Source organism: Ambystoma mexicanum, chromosome 6q, assembly GCF_040938575.1.
Source record: "Ambystoma mexicanum isolate Mex_15411 chromosome 6q, UKY_AmexF1_1, whole genome shotgun sequence".
NCBI classification, from domain to species: domain Eukaryota; kingdom Metazoa; phylum Chordata; class Amphibia; order Caudata; family Ambystomatidae; genus Ambystoma; species Ambystoma mexicanum.
Window position 1 is genome coordinate 848063150 of NC_090937.1, and position 14580 is coordinate 848077729.

The window sequence follows — 14580 nt, forward strand, 5'->3', positions numbered from 1 at the left end:
GGAAAATATATATTTTACAAAAACACTGATAACTCTTTGTAATCAAATGACAGAAATGTATAACTTTGAGAGCTTTAATTTAAAAAATGTACCTTTAATTCAAGACTAAACTCGAATTTGTGTGATGTTCTGGGGCAAAACCCCATTGTTTATTAATATTACAGACTCCCTGTTTCAGCTAGACAAACGAAAATGCATTGGTATGTGGGTAGATATGTGAGGAACAGTTGTATAAAATTTAATGAAGATCCAATGTTGTTTAGCACATTAAAAAGTGCTAGAAGTTGCCATTTGTGAATGCAAGCTCCTAGAAACAGCAGATTTGGGACAGAGTATACCTCATGTGATAGGTGACATGGGTATGTAATTTCAAACAACTGTGTAACTCGGAAGTATGTATTTTGATCATATATAGATTTGGGTGCACAGATGATAAGGGAGGTTCTTCAAGAGATCATAAATGGCTGACATCACTCTGACACAACTTAGTTCGCCAATCAGGGGACGAATGAAAGTTTGACCAATTAGAAGCTGAGAGAGAGGTAGGGTCAGTGATGCTAGAACACACCCACATTCTAAACACATAAAAGCAGACAGACAGGACAGAGAGGGACCTTCAAAATCCATCTGCAGCGGGACGCTCTGCCGGAAAAATCCATACTTACCTCCATCAACCTCCAGAAAGCCAAACTAGAGACTTCAATCTATCCAGAACTAAGAGACCAGACCAGAGAGAAAGCAGTGCTGTACCCAGAGAGACCCAGACCAGCAGAGAGAGTGACCAGAGCCCAGTCTAAAACCCTGACCAGATCCGTGATGAGGCCCATTTAATTCAAGAATATAGTGTGAGTACCCAGCAGAACTGTGTAGAACCAATCCCTTAGTTTAAATTCATCTAATTCAATCTATTTAACCTAAGTAGAACTGCCTCCTAGCTGTCACCTGTCATTTCTAGTTGCAAGCTGCACTTGCCATTTTGAGCTTTTGAAATTTGCAAACCCAAAAACGACCTTTATTAAATCGCTCATATCTCCGCGACCGTTTGGGCTAGAGACTTGCAGTAACTTTCCTATGATAGCTTAGAATCGTAGCTTTGAATCGCACCAAGAACCGCATTCCTACCCCTTATAGTTTTACCGCAATCGCGGAACACGCATCCGCGAATTTTACCGCGATTTGCAATTTCTTCATATGTAAAAACTGCTGCTGTTTGCTTTCCATTTGCCAGAAATTCGTTTAACCTGCTAACGATCCCTGCCCCATTGCTAGTGTGAGCCTGGACTAATATTAACTAGATACCACTCACCCTGAACCTCTGAAAGGGAATTAAAAGCGTTTCCAGCATATTTCTCATTCATTGCCAGCACATATCAAAGCAATTTGGGCCTGTGATTTCAAAACTCCTATCTGTTTTCTGTTGTCTAAGCTTGCTGGATTGAACTGATTACATTGATTGCATTTCTGAGAACTGTGTGCTTTCCTCCCATTTCCTTGCATTGCATAAAGAGGGGGGGAGTGAATAGCCAGAGAAAAGTGATTACATTGTTTGGTTGAAATCATATTGAGTATTTTCTGTACTGCATTCATTGAATATTGCATCCACCTGAGCTTACATAAAGCATCCTCTACCACATTATACTTTTGTTCCTATTTACCAGTGTGCTACCTTATCCATTTCATGTCAACTCCTTATTGATTATAGAGAAGCGTGTTAGGGCCAGATTCTCCGTTATTAATCTTTATCATATCAGATTAAGTGTGCTATTCAATTATTAATTTATTATAAAGTGTGATCTATATATCTCTTGTTTAAATTATCAAATAAACCTTTTAACTTGTAAAACAGAACTACTTCTTGGCTCAGTGGGGTCAGGGGGATTCCAAGAGAGGGGTGTTATATAGGGGTAGTCATCCAGAACGCATGAACTGGACCTAAAGATATATCAATAAGGGTTTTCATTCAGTATTATAGACTAGGCGTTGACTTAGCTGTAGTGTTGAATTGAATCCTCTTACAAAGTGGGGGCTCGAGCCGAGACGTTGGGTTAGATTTACCATTTGTGCAGCTTAATACAGTGTGCTAACTGACGGGATACATACATCCAGTCGGATCACCACGCTGCATTACGCTGTGAAGCATTCCTCAAAAGGGACACTCCAAGAAAAGTTCTGTTCTGCAAAACTAAAATACTAACTTCTGTAAGTCAGGACAGAGACCAACCTCTAGAATGACGACCTTGGTAGATATGAAAATAGCCAGAGAGCACTTCTTACACAAACTATTTGTGAGAGGTGAATGGACTCACCAGGACCAAACAGTCTGGTTGCAGGCCATCACGCAACAGGTCACTGAAACAGGGTCAGATATATATAGAGATCAGGGTCCATTACACGTGGCCCTGAGTGAACTATATATGGCTCCTAAGGCCAAAGATGAGCACGACAAGATTGTTAGGATAGCGGCATATTTATATTTATACATGGGAGCCATACAGAATAAATGTGCTGAAGGCCATGATCTGGCAAAAAGGCAACAGATGGCGTTAGAGAAGGCCCAATCTGATCTGGACTCTTCTGAGCAAAGGCTGCACAGAAGCCAGGAGTCAGAAAATGAGACCAGACAGTACATCACTAAAATAAAGGAGGATATGGATGTGCTGCAAAAGGAAAAGTCAGAACAGGATACCAGATTTCTGGCCTTGCAGAAGGAAAACCAAGAAGGTTTGGACTCCCTACTGCAAAGCCAGAAAAAGCTGGAGCAACAGCTAGACTTCAATAGGGCATGTGCTGAGCAGGTAGTCACCCTGCAAGGCCACCTAGATAGAGTGAAGGAGGAGAGCAATAAACTGATTCTGAAAGACCTGGATACCCAGGCAGAGTTTGATCAGGAGCGCCAGAAAGCTGGTGCCTTCCAAAGGCAAAGGGACGACCGGCGGCACAAATGCAGGCTCTTAGTCAGGAAAGAGACGCCTTAGGCCAGGAAGTCTGCCATTTAAAAAGAAAAATGGAAGAAAATCACCTGGCCCACCAGGGGCTGGGTGATCTCCAAAAAGAAATCCAGAACTTGGTAGAGCACACCAGAAGGGTGGAAGATGCTCTAGCAAGAAAGGAGCAGGCCAATAGGGACATTGCCCAGGAGGTAAACCTCCTGCAGCAAAGACTGGCCCAGTTCTCCAGGACCAACCAGGAAGCACAGAGGGAGAATGAGGCCCTCTGTCAGCACAATGAGAGGCTCCAGCAACAGGTAGCGATGCAGGAGAAACTGATAGAGTCGAGTAAGGCCTTAACAGAGGAACTGAAAGCACAACTGCAGGCTCTTGCATTGCAACAGGGAGCAGGGGCGGATAGAGATGAGGTCCGCTGGGAAAGAGAGACTCCTGACCATAACCGCAGGAGCCCTAACACCAGGGGCCTTCATCTCCCCCAGTCCCTGGACTCTACCACCCCCATGTCCGCTGGCGCACATGAGCACAGGGCCGCAGGGATGGCAGATTACTATCCAGCTAAGAGTATGGGGCTCATAGGCCAGTACCACTCAGGAATGGAGGGGTGGGCATCCGGGTATGGGCACCCAAGTACAGTACAGTTCAATGGGGAACCCCAGGAGAGTAGGCCCATTAAGGGCATCCTGAAAACCTCTGCCCAGTTAGGTCAGTGGAGGGGGTACCCATCAAATCCTGGCAGCAAGGAGGAATCTGAAGACTCCTCTGAACTGCGCAGGACACAGGAGACCAGGTCCCCACATTCTGCCAGCCATTCCCAGGCTCGCAGAATCCGGGAAAACCTGGAAGAACAGACGGGAACCTCTGGGAGCAGTGCCTCTGAGTCCGAGGAAGAATGGACAAGGGTTACCCGAACCAAAAAGGCCAATAAGGCAAAAAGGGCCTTGCTTAAGGACCCCTTAAAGCAGATTAAGGCGATCAGGAGCGTCATCACGCCTTACCATAAGAACGCTAAGTATTCTGTTTGGGAGCACTTAGAGTTGTTTGAACAAATGATGGAGACTTTCCATTTGAAGGACAGCCAAAGCTGTATTCAATATGTAAAGTGGACATTCTCCGCGGAATACTCCAGTTTCTTTGCGGGGCTGGAGGACCAAAATCATTTAAGATGGTCCACATATAAGGCGGCCATCCTGAAACATTTTTCTGTTCACAGAAATCCTCAAGAGGCTCGCAAGGCGGCCTACAATTTGCAATGTGGGGAGGATCAGGCCCCACGAGAATTTGTGCAGGAGTTAAAGCGTGCTTTTGCGCAAACCACCAGAAGGGTGCGCACAGATAGTAGAGAGTTTGTCAATACATTTTTCCATGCCTTGCCCAAATATATAATGACCCAGCTCGTGAGAGATTTTCATGAGAAAAGATCTTTAGACTGGGTCATTGAACAGGCTACCCGGATCTATGAGGTGCAGAAGCCCATAGAAAATAAAAGCAATGCCCAGAAAAACCCCAAAGCCAACAGCACCCCTGCTGCTGTCAAGGTGGCAGAGGTAAAGGTCACCCCCGTTTTGGATCTGGAGATGGGGGGGCCTAAAAACCTACCTGCACCTAATAATGCTAGGCCCAGAAGGTCCTCGGGCCAGTCACAGACAGGGAGCCAGGGAGGCAGCCCCACAAATGGGGTCCCTCGCTCTCCTGACTATGTAAGTCCTCGCTACAAAGGTAACAGACCCATCCTGGGTTATGTGTGGACTCCTCCAGCCCAAGGGGGGGGATCCAGACAAGCACCTAACCCAGGGAACTTCCCTCCAAACTTCCCACAGGAGGGCAGAAATTTACCAAACCCTGGGCAGAACTTTTTCCCCAGATATCCACCCGACTTTCAGCCCCAAAACCATCCATCCTTCTTTCCCCAATTCCCTGAGCCCAGACCACTGAATCCGGGAGAGGGGAGGCCAAGGGTGGAGGGGTACCCAAATCTTCCCAACCCGGGGTATTACCAGAGGAGGGACAGCTACCCTTCCCGGGATCAGCCCAGGGGAGAAAACAGGGCCCCGTATCAGCCTGAGCGGGTTTCCCAGTTAGAGCGCCAGGTTCAAAACATGGCGCGGGACCTGGGTCACATACTGAGGGCTCAGCAGAACCCTCAGATGGGCGTGCCGGCGCAGAACGCACCCAACTCTGGACCTGGTGCTCCAGAACAATGACGGGGGCAGCACCCCGATAACTCACCGGTTCCCAGGGAGGAGGCACAAGGGGAAGGGGGGTGTAAAGCCTTGGAGGAAGCTTGCTTCCTCACTTGTAAACAGCCCCTGGAAACCCAGGAACCGGAAACAAAATCTCTTGCCCCTGAAAGTCTGCCTCCTAAGGAGCAGAGGGGGGGTAGGAGAAACAAAAGACCCAAACAGACTCAGTTTGAGGAGGAGGTACAGATCTTCCAATTTGAGGGAGAGGGATCCTCAGAGGATCCTGGGAAAAGGACCTTCTCCTTCAGAGAGGGGGGAACTCCTCCCAAAGAAAAATGGGTCCCTAGGGATGCAAATCCAGACTGGGGAGATGTGGAGACTGAGCTACCGCCGCCCACCATCTCATCCCAGAACCAACAGCAAGAAAATCCCCTGGTTCAAACCCATCCTGGGGACTGCCTCCAAAAAGGGGGGGGCGGCCCAGAACCGGAACCAGGGGAACCCACAATGGCTCTGATCTCCAGTTGCCAACTTTTTCTTTCAGATTCCCAAGGCTCTCCACAGAATTCTGCCCAAAATTCTTTTCTCGCGATGTCCAAAACCAGAAAATTAGCCCACCAGTTGTCCAAAAATGTGCATTATCTGTGCCCCCTTGAGGAGAAGGAGGGAAGATATTATGCCCCGGTACAAGTACAGGGGCAGGGTACAATCTCGGCACTGGTGGACACTGGATCTCAAGCTACCCTTCTGTCCAGAAGGGCCTTTGATGAACTGAATGCAGGAAGGGGAGAGAAGTACCAAATTCCTCTCACCTCACTTCCTGGACAACTCCAGAACTTTGACGGGAAGGAAATTCCCGTTGAGGGGACTGCAGATTTGGACATTAAAATTGGGCGACATAAGTTGAAACACCCGGTCATAGTTGTGACCCCAGAGGGCACCCCTTGTTTACTAGGGAATGACCTCCTGAGAAGGTTGTCACCCCTAATAGATTGTGTAAACAAGGTCCTCTGGACCCAGACTAGCCGACCAATAAAATTAAAACAGAGTGTCAACCATGTTAGTTTAAACGGCACCTGCCACATGGTTGAACAAAAATCTGACCAAGTAGAATTTCACTTCCAGAACAACCAGATTCCAGATGTGACAGTAATAGCAGTAGGACAACAGACTGGTGATGGGGGGTCCTCTCTATTTCTGAAAATCAACCTTCCTTCCAGTTTAAGGTGGTATTCCACGCTGGAAGGAAACACTCTGAAATTCTATACTAATCCACAATCAGAAACTCCCACTCCTATAGTCCAGAAAGATGTGAAATCAGCTCAAAGCTTGGCTGATATTCAGCAAATTGGAGAGCAGTTGTTCATCCCTGTTCAGTTAAATGATGGGAAGGACTCTGTTCTCGCTCGAGTGTGCGTGAACAATGGTAAGAGCTTCATCAGCGAAGCCATGTTTCGCCAACTCCCAAAAGATCCAGCCATTCCCACCTTCAAACTGATAGACAAATGGGAAATGGACCTGGAAGCACCTAATTCCAAACATCTCCTGCCAAGCAGGTGTATGCTCAAAATCTCCATTGGCAACAAGAGCATAGTCCACAATTGTTGGGTCGTGCGAGACGTCCCTGCCGCCTTTTACTTAGGCAGTGACATTCTCAATCGCTTTGCCATTAGTTTGGACCTAATAAACTTCAAAGCTTGGTCCCGATTAGCGGATAATCCCATGGGCTTTGATGATCCAGAAAAAGCATTTAGGTCAGCTCAATTGCTACCTTATGCAGTTGAAATTCAGGTTAAAGAGGAAGTCACCATCCCAGAAAGGACCCAACAATTCTCCCTGGAAGTGAAAGTTAAAAGGGGACAAGAGTTGAAAAACCATGATGCTTACATACATCTAAATGCTTTTCTCCAACAGCAAGGGTTGGGGGTAAACCCAACTCCATTAGTCAACATAGAACATGACACCATTCTAATAGAGGTGGATAACAGCGACTTAAAGAGTATTACTCTAGCCGCAGGCACCATTATTGGAATGGCGGTTGATGACCGACATTTTTCCATCGACTTAGTAAATGAACTGTTAGGACCAATCCCCAAGGACTGTTTTGACAGTGACAGTGATGACAATACAACACCAGACAGGATCTTTACCCGGCAGGGGGGGGAACTTCCTGGTGTACACTTCCTGCCCCTATGGTAAGGAAGATGTGACTTGTGACTTCAGGAGGGATGAGGTGATTTTCCAGGTCCATGAGGGCTGCCTTTCCCACCTGAAGCCTCCAGTCCAAATCAGCACTCTGACCAGGGACTTCTCCACCCAGCTGGAGGAGGCCGCTGAAATAGCCAAACCAGAAGTCTTTCCAGGCTTCAGGCAGATGGTGGAAGAGAGAGTCAACCCAGCTGATGCCTGTGTGACTCTGGAACAAAAGCAAAAGTTGAAACAAGTTTTCTTGGATTTCCAAGATCTCTTTGCGGTAGACTCCTATGACTGTGGTCGCACTGACATCCACACAACAACAATCCCCACGGACCCTGGCATGACTCCTGTGTTTGTGAAGCAATATCGCTTGCCTCTCGCATCAATGGAGTCCCTTACTGAAATAATTAAGAACCTTGAGTCCCGGGGAATAATCCGTCCAGTCCACAGCACCTTCAATAATCCGGTGCTGGGAATATTGAAGCCAAACGGCCAGTGGAGACTCTGCGCCGACCTCAGGGAGCTCAACAAACGGGTCCATACTTCCCGATGGCCTCTGCCCTACATTGACCAAGGGCTGGCCCAGATCCAGGGGTCACAGGTATTCACTGCAATAGACCTGACCAATGGATACTGGACCGTGCCTGTCAGCAGGGAGGACCAATACAAACTGGCTTTTACCTTTGGGGGCCAGCAGTACACATGGACCCGGACTCCCTTCGGATACCTCAACTCCGGCAATGAATTCAACATTTTTCTACACAAGGCCATGCCCGACTTGGGTGCAAGGGGTAACCTGGCTTATGTAGATGATGTCCTCATCAAAAGTTCATCTGTGGAGGAACATATAGCGGAGATCCGTTATGTTCTGACACAGTTGAGGGCCGCCGGAGCAAAACTTTCCTTTCAGAAAGCACAGTGGTGTAGAACCCGTGTTAATTTCTTGGGGCATGAGATTACTCCTCAGGGCCTCTGTCCCCAGGAAAAGAAAGTGGAAGCACTTCAGAAACTGAAAGACCCCACAACTCTGCGGGAACTAAGGAGCCTCCTTGGACTGACTAATTACAGCAGAAAGTTCATTGAGGGCTACGCAGAGATCACCAGACCCCTGATTCATCTCCTGAAGGGGGGGGTCAAGTGGGAATGGGGTCCAGAACAAGCCGAGGCAGTAAAACAACTCAAAAGAAGCCTCTCACAAGCGCCTTGCCTAGCTTACCCGGTCAGAAACAAGGAGTTCTTCCTGGAGACAGGGTTCTCTAATACGTGCTTGACGGCAGTATTATATCAAAAGCATGACAAGGTCAATAAAGTAATCTCCTATGCGAGCAAAACTTTATCCTCTGTGGAGGAAAAATTCAACGATTGTGAGAAGGCACTCCTGGCAACGGTGTGGGCATTGAAGAATTACCGTCCGTTTATCCAGGGGGAACACATTATAGTGGAGACTCCACACCAGCCTCTGCAATATCTCCAAAGTGACAGAATCCGGGCCGGAAATGTGAGTAATTCCCGAATTACTTCCTGGATTCTGTCAATGCAAGGCTTTCCTGTGGAGGTCAGATATGGCCAAAACAAGAAGAGTCCCCTCGCGCAAGGTCTGGCTGACTTGCATGATTGTGCCAGAGAAAACTGTCTCGAGGACGAGAGTCTAAAAATAAAGGACAACATGGAGGCATACCTTAATTCCCCACACAAAGTCTTTGAAGAAGACAAGTGTGAGGGAATGCCCACTGTCTATGTGGATGGATGCTCTTACCATGTTGACAACAATGGGGAGAAAGAACTGGTGGCCGGCGTAGGGAATGCATGGGTGAATGAGTCCCCAGAACCCTCCGCTGGATACAAAATTGGTCCCCGAAGTAGTCAGGTGGCAGAATTGATGGCTGTGCATCAGGCCATCCGCTCTGCTGTCCAGCATCACCTCCACGAACTGGTCATAATCACAGATTCGGATTATGTACGGAACGGGTTTGTGGAGCACCTGGTTAATTGGAAAACCAGAGGCATGTTATGTGCTAACAACAAACCCTTGAAACATGGGAAGTTGATCCAAAACATTGATGATCTGGTCACATCGAATGGGATGACCATCTATTGGAAAAAGATCAAGGGTCATTCCAAAGTAGAGGGACCAGACAAAACTGGAAATGACTTAGCTGATCAGCTGGCCAAAACCGGGGCCATCCAACGGGATCTAATTGAGATTGAGTCCCTGTTGGGGGAAATCCAGGTCACTGCCATCACTAGGTCCCAGACAAATGCTCACAACGACCTCTCAATTGCACAATGGAGTAAGGAGACCCCTGATGCTGATTTGATTACCGCTCAGAAGGGGGATCCAATTATTGGTAAATTTTACCAGCACCTTGAGGACCCTGAGAACTTTCCCTTGACGGATACCGATTACATTGGGAAAGAGGACCTAAGAGTGTTGATGAAATGTCCAAAAATGTTCCGGATCCAAGACGGTTTGTTGGTAAGGAAATCCAAAGCTGGCCACGATCAGTGGGTGGTTCCTACCTCATTCCGAAGCCTGATGTTAAGTCACGCCCATGATGCGGCCACTGCCGGTCATAGGGGGTTTCACACAACATTGGAAATCTTAAGAGAGGTTGCATACTGGCCACACATGGGCCAGGACCTCAACCAATATTTGAAGGGTTGTCTTGTGTGTGCACAATTTCAGCCGACATCCCTCACACACCGGGCGCCTTTACAAAAGAGGGGAATGACACTGCCATGGTCAGATTTACAAATCGACTTTGTAGGCCCCGTGGTTCGCTCGGCTAGGGGGAATAAGTACATGTTGACCGTCACATGCTTGTTTACCAAGTGGGTGGAATGTCTCCCAGCCCCAAATTGCAAGGCAGAAACTGCAGCTGCCTTGATGATTAACCACATCTTTTCCCGTTTTGGTCTACCTCAAAGGATTGAGTCAGACAGAGGTAGCCACTTCACCAGTGAAGTAATGACAAAGATGTGGGAGATACTGGGGGTCAAGAGAAAGCTGCATATTGCTTATAGACCAGCTTCTTCTGGGGCAGTAGAGAGATATAACCGAACAATTGTGAGCATATTAAAGAAGTTTGTGGCAGATTCTGGGCCAAGTTGGGATATCCGATTACCTCTGGTCCTAATGGCTATCAGATCTACCCCTTCATCTGCAACCAAAATGTCACCATTTGAGTTGATGACTGGACGCAAGATGGTGCTTCCTCAGCATTTGCTCTACAGGACCCAAGAGCAGACACTGATAAATGCCTCCACTACTCATGAGTATGTAGAGAATTTAAGGAAACACCTCCAACATGCTTTTGCTTATGCTCAGCGGAATCTAGAAAGATCGGCTGATAGCATGAAGACCCATTATGACCTGAAAACTTCCAGGAAGGAATATCAGGTGGGAGACCGGGTCTATCTATACAACTTCCAAAGGAACCAGGCCAAGCAGCGCAAATTTTTGCCTACATGGAAGGGACCCTTTGAGATCGTCGATAAGATCTCCCCTGTGGCCTACAAGATCCGCATCCCCAAAGGCGGTTCGGCAGAGGGGGAAGACAAGTGGGTCCACATAAACCAGTTGAAATGTTGCCATCCCAGGCACACTCTGCAACAACTGGAGGAATCCTCTGGAATCCTAGCAGGCACTGTCTCAGACTAATTCAGTTCCAATCATAAAACATACCACATCTAGTCTCTAAAATATTGTGATTTGCATGAAACTGTCTTAGTTATACTGTTTTTTATCAAAATAAGAATGTAATGTTTCGTTATGATGAAATACATATGCCGCCCCACTATCTCAACAGTGGTGGAAAAACGTCTATGAGTAGGTATTGCCGCTCTTCCTTTGTCGTCCTAGGAGAAAGAAAACCGGGAGACGGGCCAAGGAGGACGATCCGGAGACCGGGAGCAGAGACGCAACGGACCCGGGGTACCGCCCAATATTCCCATCAGGACCGACGAGGAGAACCGATCGATCAGTACCGGATGGAGGAAAAGATGCTGAACTGTGCCATCTATTGGAAGAAGATAATGTGGACATACCAGCGCCAGGGTTCAAAACCTCCCTTGCAACCGACTCCCCCTCGACTCAAGTCAAAGCGCAGTCGGGCGGGGGGGTTTGTGGAGGGTTTTGACCCATGTGGAATCATTAGACGGGGTAAATATGGGGATTAAGCTGTCGCTGCCCATCATTTTACCCCAGAACAAAAATAAATCATTGGAGTGCGTAAAGATGGGGATGCGCTGTCGCCGCCCATCATTTCATCCCAGAATCCAGGAGAGCTGCGCAGTTGTGTGCAAACCAAAATGGTTACCTAACTTGCCACCCACCAGTGTAAAGAAAGGTCTTTGTTAACAAAATCCACTGTTACTGATGTCAAAAAGTTGCTGAAATCGTGACTCATTGGACCACTTTAAAGATTCAACCCTTTTGTGGGGTTCCACATAACCATTTTACTGTAAGGAGCCCCATCAAAACAATGTTAAGCAAGGATTTACTACCATGTAAGAACCATTCCTGTTTAGAATGCATTAATCCAAGAAAATCCCAAAATTGCATGCAGTACCAACAAAATCCTCAAGGGGGCGCTGGCGGTCTAAACTCTGACAGGAGAATTGAGTGCAGTTGCTGACAAAGGGATTTGACTCAGCTGACTTCAAAGGCTGCATTTTAATTAAAAATTAGCCACATGCTGTTCCCAGAGGCCTGAAGCCTGGGAAACCCTATCACCTCCAGAGCTTCACACTAGGAGTTAGAATCTCACATGACATTTTGATTGATAGAAGGCAGACTGGCTGGGAGCTTCCCAGAGACCACACAAAGGACCCTTTCCTCTGAAAGGAATATGTTAATTTTGTCTGTTTAATGTCAACAAAGCCCTGCCTGCCCAGAGGACTGACCCACCCAAGTCTTGGAGGCGGACTTCAACACTCTGAGGACTGAATTGAAAGGAAAATATATATTTTACAAAAACACTGATAACTCTTTGTAATCAAATGACAGAAATGTATAACTTTGAGAGCTTTAATTTAAAAAATGTACCTTTAATTCAAGACTAAACTCGAATTTGTGTGATGTTCTGGGGCAAAACCCCATTGTTTATTAATATTACAGACTCCCTGTTTCAGCTAGACAAACGAAAATGCATTGGTATGTGGGTAGATATGTGAGGAACAGTTGTATAAAATTTAATGAAGATCCAATGTTGTTTAGCACATTAAAAAGTGCTAGAAGTTGCCATTTGTGAATGCAAGCTCCTAGAAACAGCAGATTTGGGACAGAGTATACCTCATGTGATAGGTGACATGGGTATGTAATTTCAAACAACTGTGTAACTCGGAAGTATGTATTTTGATCATATATAGATTTGGGTGCACAGATGATAAGGGAGGTTCTTCAAGAGATCATAAATGGCTGACATCACTCTGACACAACTTAGTTCGCCAATCAGGGGACGAATGAAAGTTTGACCAATTAGAAGCTGAGAGAGAGGTAGGGTCAGTGATGCTAGAACACACCCACATTCTAAACACATAAAAGCAGACAGACAGGACAGAGAGGGACCTTCAAAATCCATCTGCAGCGGGACGCTCTGCCGGAAAAATCCATACTTACCTCCATCAACCTCCAGAAAGCCAAACTAGAGACTTCAATCTATCCAGAACTAAGAGACCAGACCAGAGAGAAAGCAGTGCTGTACCCAGAGAGACCCAGACCAGCAGAGAGAGTGACCAGAGCCCAGTCTAAAACCCTGACCAGATCCGTGATGAGGCCCATTTAATTCAAGAATATAGTGTGAGTACCCAGCAGAACTGTGTAGAACCAATCCCTTAGTTTAAATTCATCTAATTCAATCTATTTAACCTAAGTAGAACTGCCTCCTAGCTGTCACCTGTCATTTCTAGTTGCAAGCTGCACTTGCCATTTTGAGCTTTTGAAATTTGCAAACCCAAAATCGACCTTTATTAAATCGCTCATATCTCCGCGACCGTTTGGGCTAGAGACTTGCAGTAACTTTCCTATGATAGCTTAGAATCGTAGCTTTGAATCGCACCAAGAACCGCATTCCTACCCCTTATAGTTTTACCGCAATCGCGGAACACGCATCCGCGAATTTTACCGCGATTTGCAATTTCTTCATATGTAAAAACTGCTGCTGTTTGCTTTCCATTTGCCAGAAATTCGTTTAACCTGCTAACGATCCCTGCCCCATTGCTAGTGTGAGCCTGGACTAATATTAACTAGATACCACTCACCCTGAACCTCTGAAAGGGAATTAAAAGCGTTTCCAGCATATTTCTCATTCATTGCCAGCACATATCAAAGCATTGTGAACTGTGTGCTTTCCTCCCATTTCCTTGCATTGCATAAAGAGGGGGGGAGTGAATAGCCAGAGAAAAGTGATTACATTGTTTGGTTGAAATCATATTGAGTATTTTCTGTACTGCATTCATTGAATATTGCATCCACCTGAGCTTACATAAAGCATCCTCTACCACATTATACTTTTGTTCCTATTTACCAGTGTGCTACCTTATCCATTTCATGTCAACTCCTTATTGATTATAGAGAAGCGTGTTAGTGCCAGATTCTCCGTTATTAATCTTTATCATATCAGATTAAGTGTGCTATTCAATTATTAATTTATTATAAAGTGTGATCTATATATCTCTTGTTTAAATTATCAAATAAACCTTTTAACTTGTAAAACAGAACTACTTCTTGGCTCAGTGGGGTCAGGGGGATTCCAAGAGAGGGGTGTTATATAGGGGTAGTCATCCAGAACGCATGAACTGGACCTAAAGATATATCAATAAGGGTTTTCATTCAGTATTATAGACTAGGCGTTGACTTAGCTGTAGTGTTGAATTGAATCCTCTTACAATCTGATAGGACAGTCTATTTATATAGCACCTATACACATTGTGTTTCAAAGTGCTTCAAGGCAAGGGACGGATCAAGGGAAAACACAATGACATTCTTACAGGCCATGAACAGTAAGGATGTGGAATTAACTATCGTACTCGGACTGATGACATTTCAGATAGTGCAAGAGCTACGACATAGGCCCTCACTCCGAGTTTGGAGGTAAGTAACGTGCTTTACCGGCATGGCGCAAATAGCGTGTCTGTGCTGGCACCAGTCCGCTAATAAAGGACTATTACGACTTTGCGGGCTCAAGCTTTGCGCCATGCCGCAAAAGGCTCCCAAAAAGCCCTTACCGGCATGAAGCTAGGCGCCGATTACACTT

At 46.3% G+C, this 14580-nt stretch overlaps 1 protein-coding gene across 3 annotated transcripts in view; it reads right to left on the reverse strand.

Moving 5' to 3' along the window:
• The window catches only part of MARCHF1 (membrane associated ring-CH-type finger 1), a 1944794-nt gene that overhangs the window by 329138 nt on the left and 1601076 nt on the right, over positions 1–14580 (reverse strand). The gene's annotated exons all lie outside the window — the stretch shown is intronic.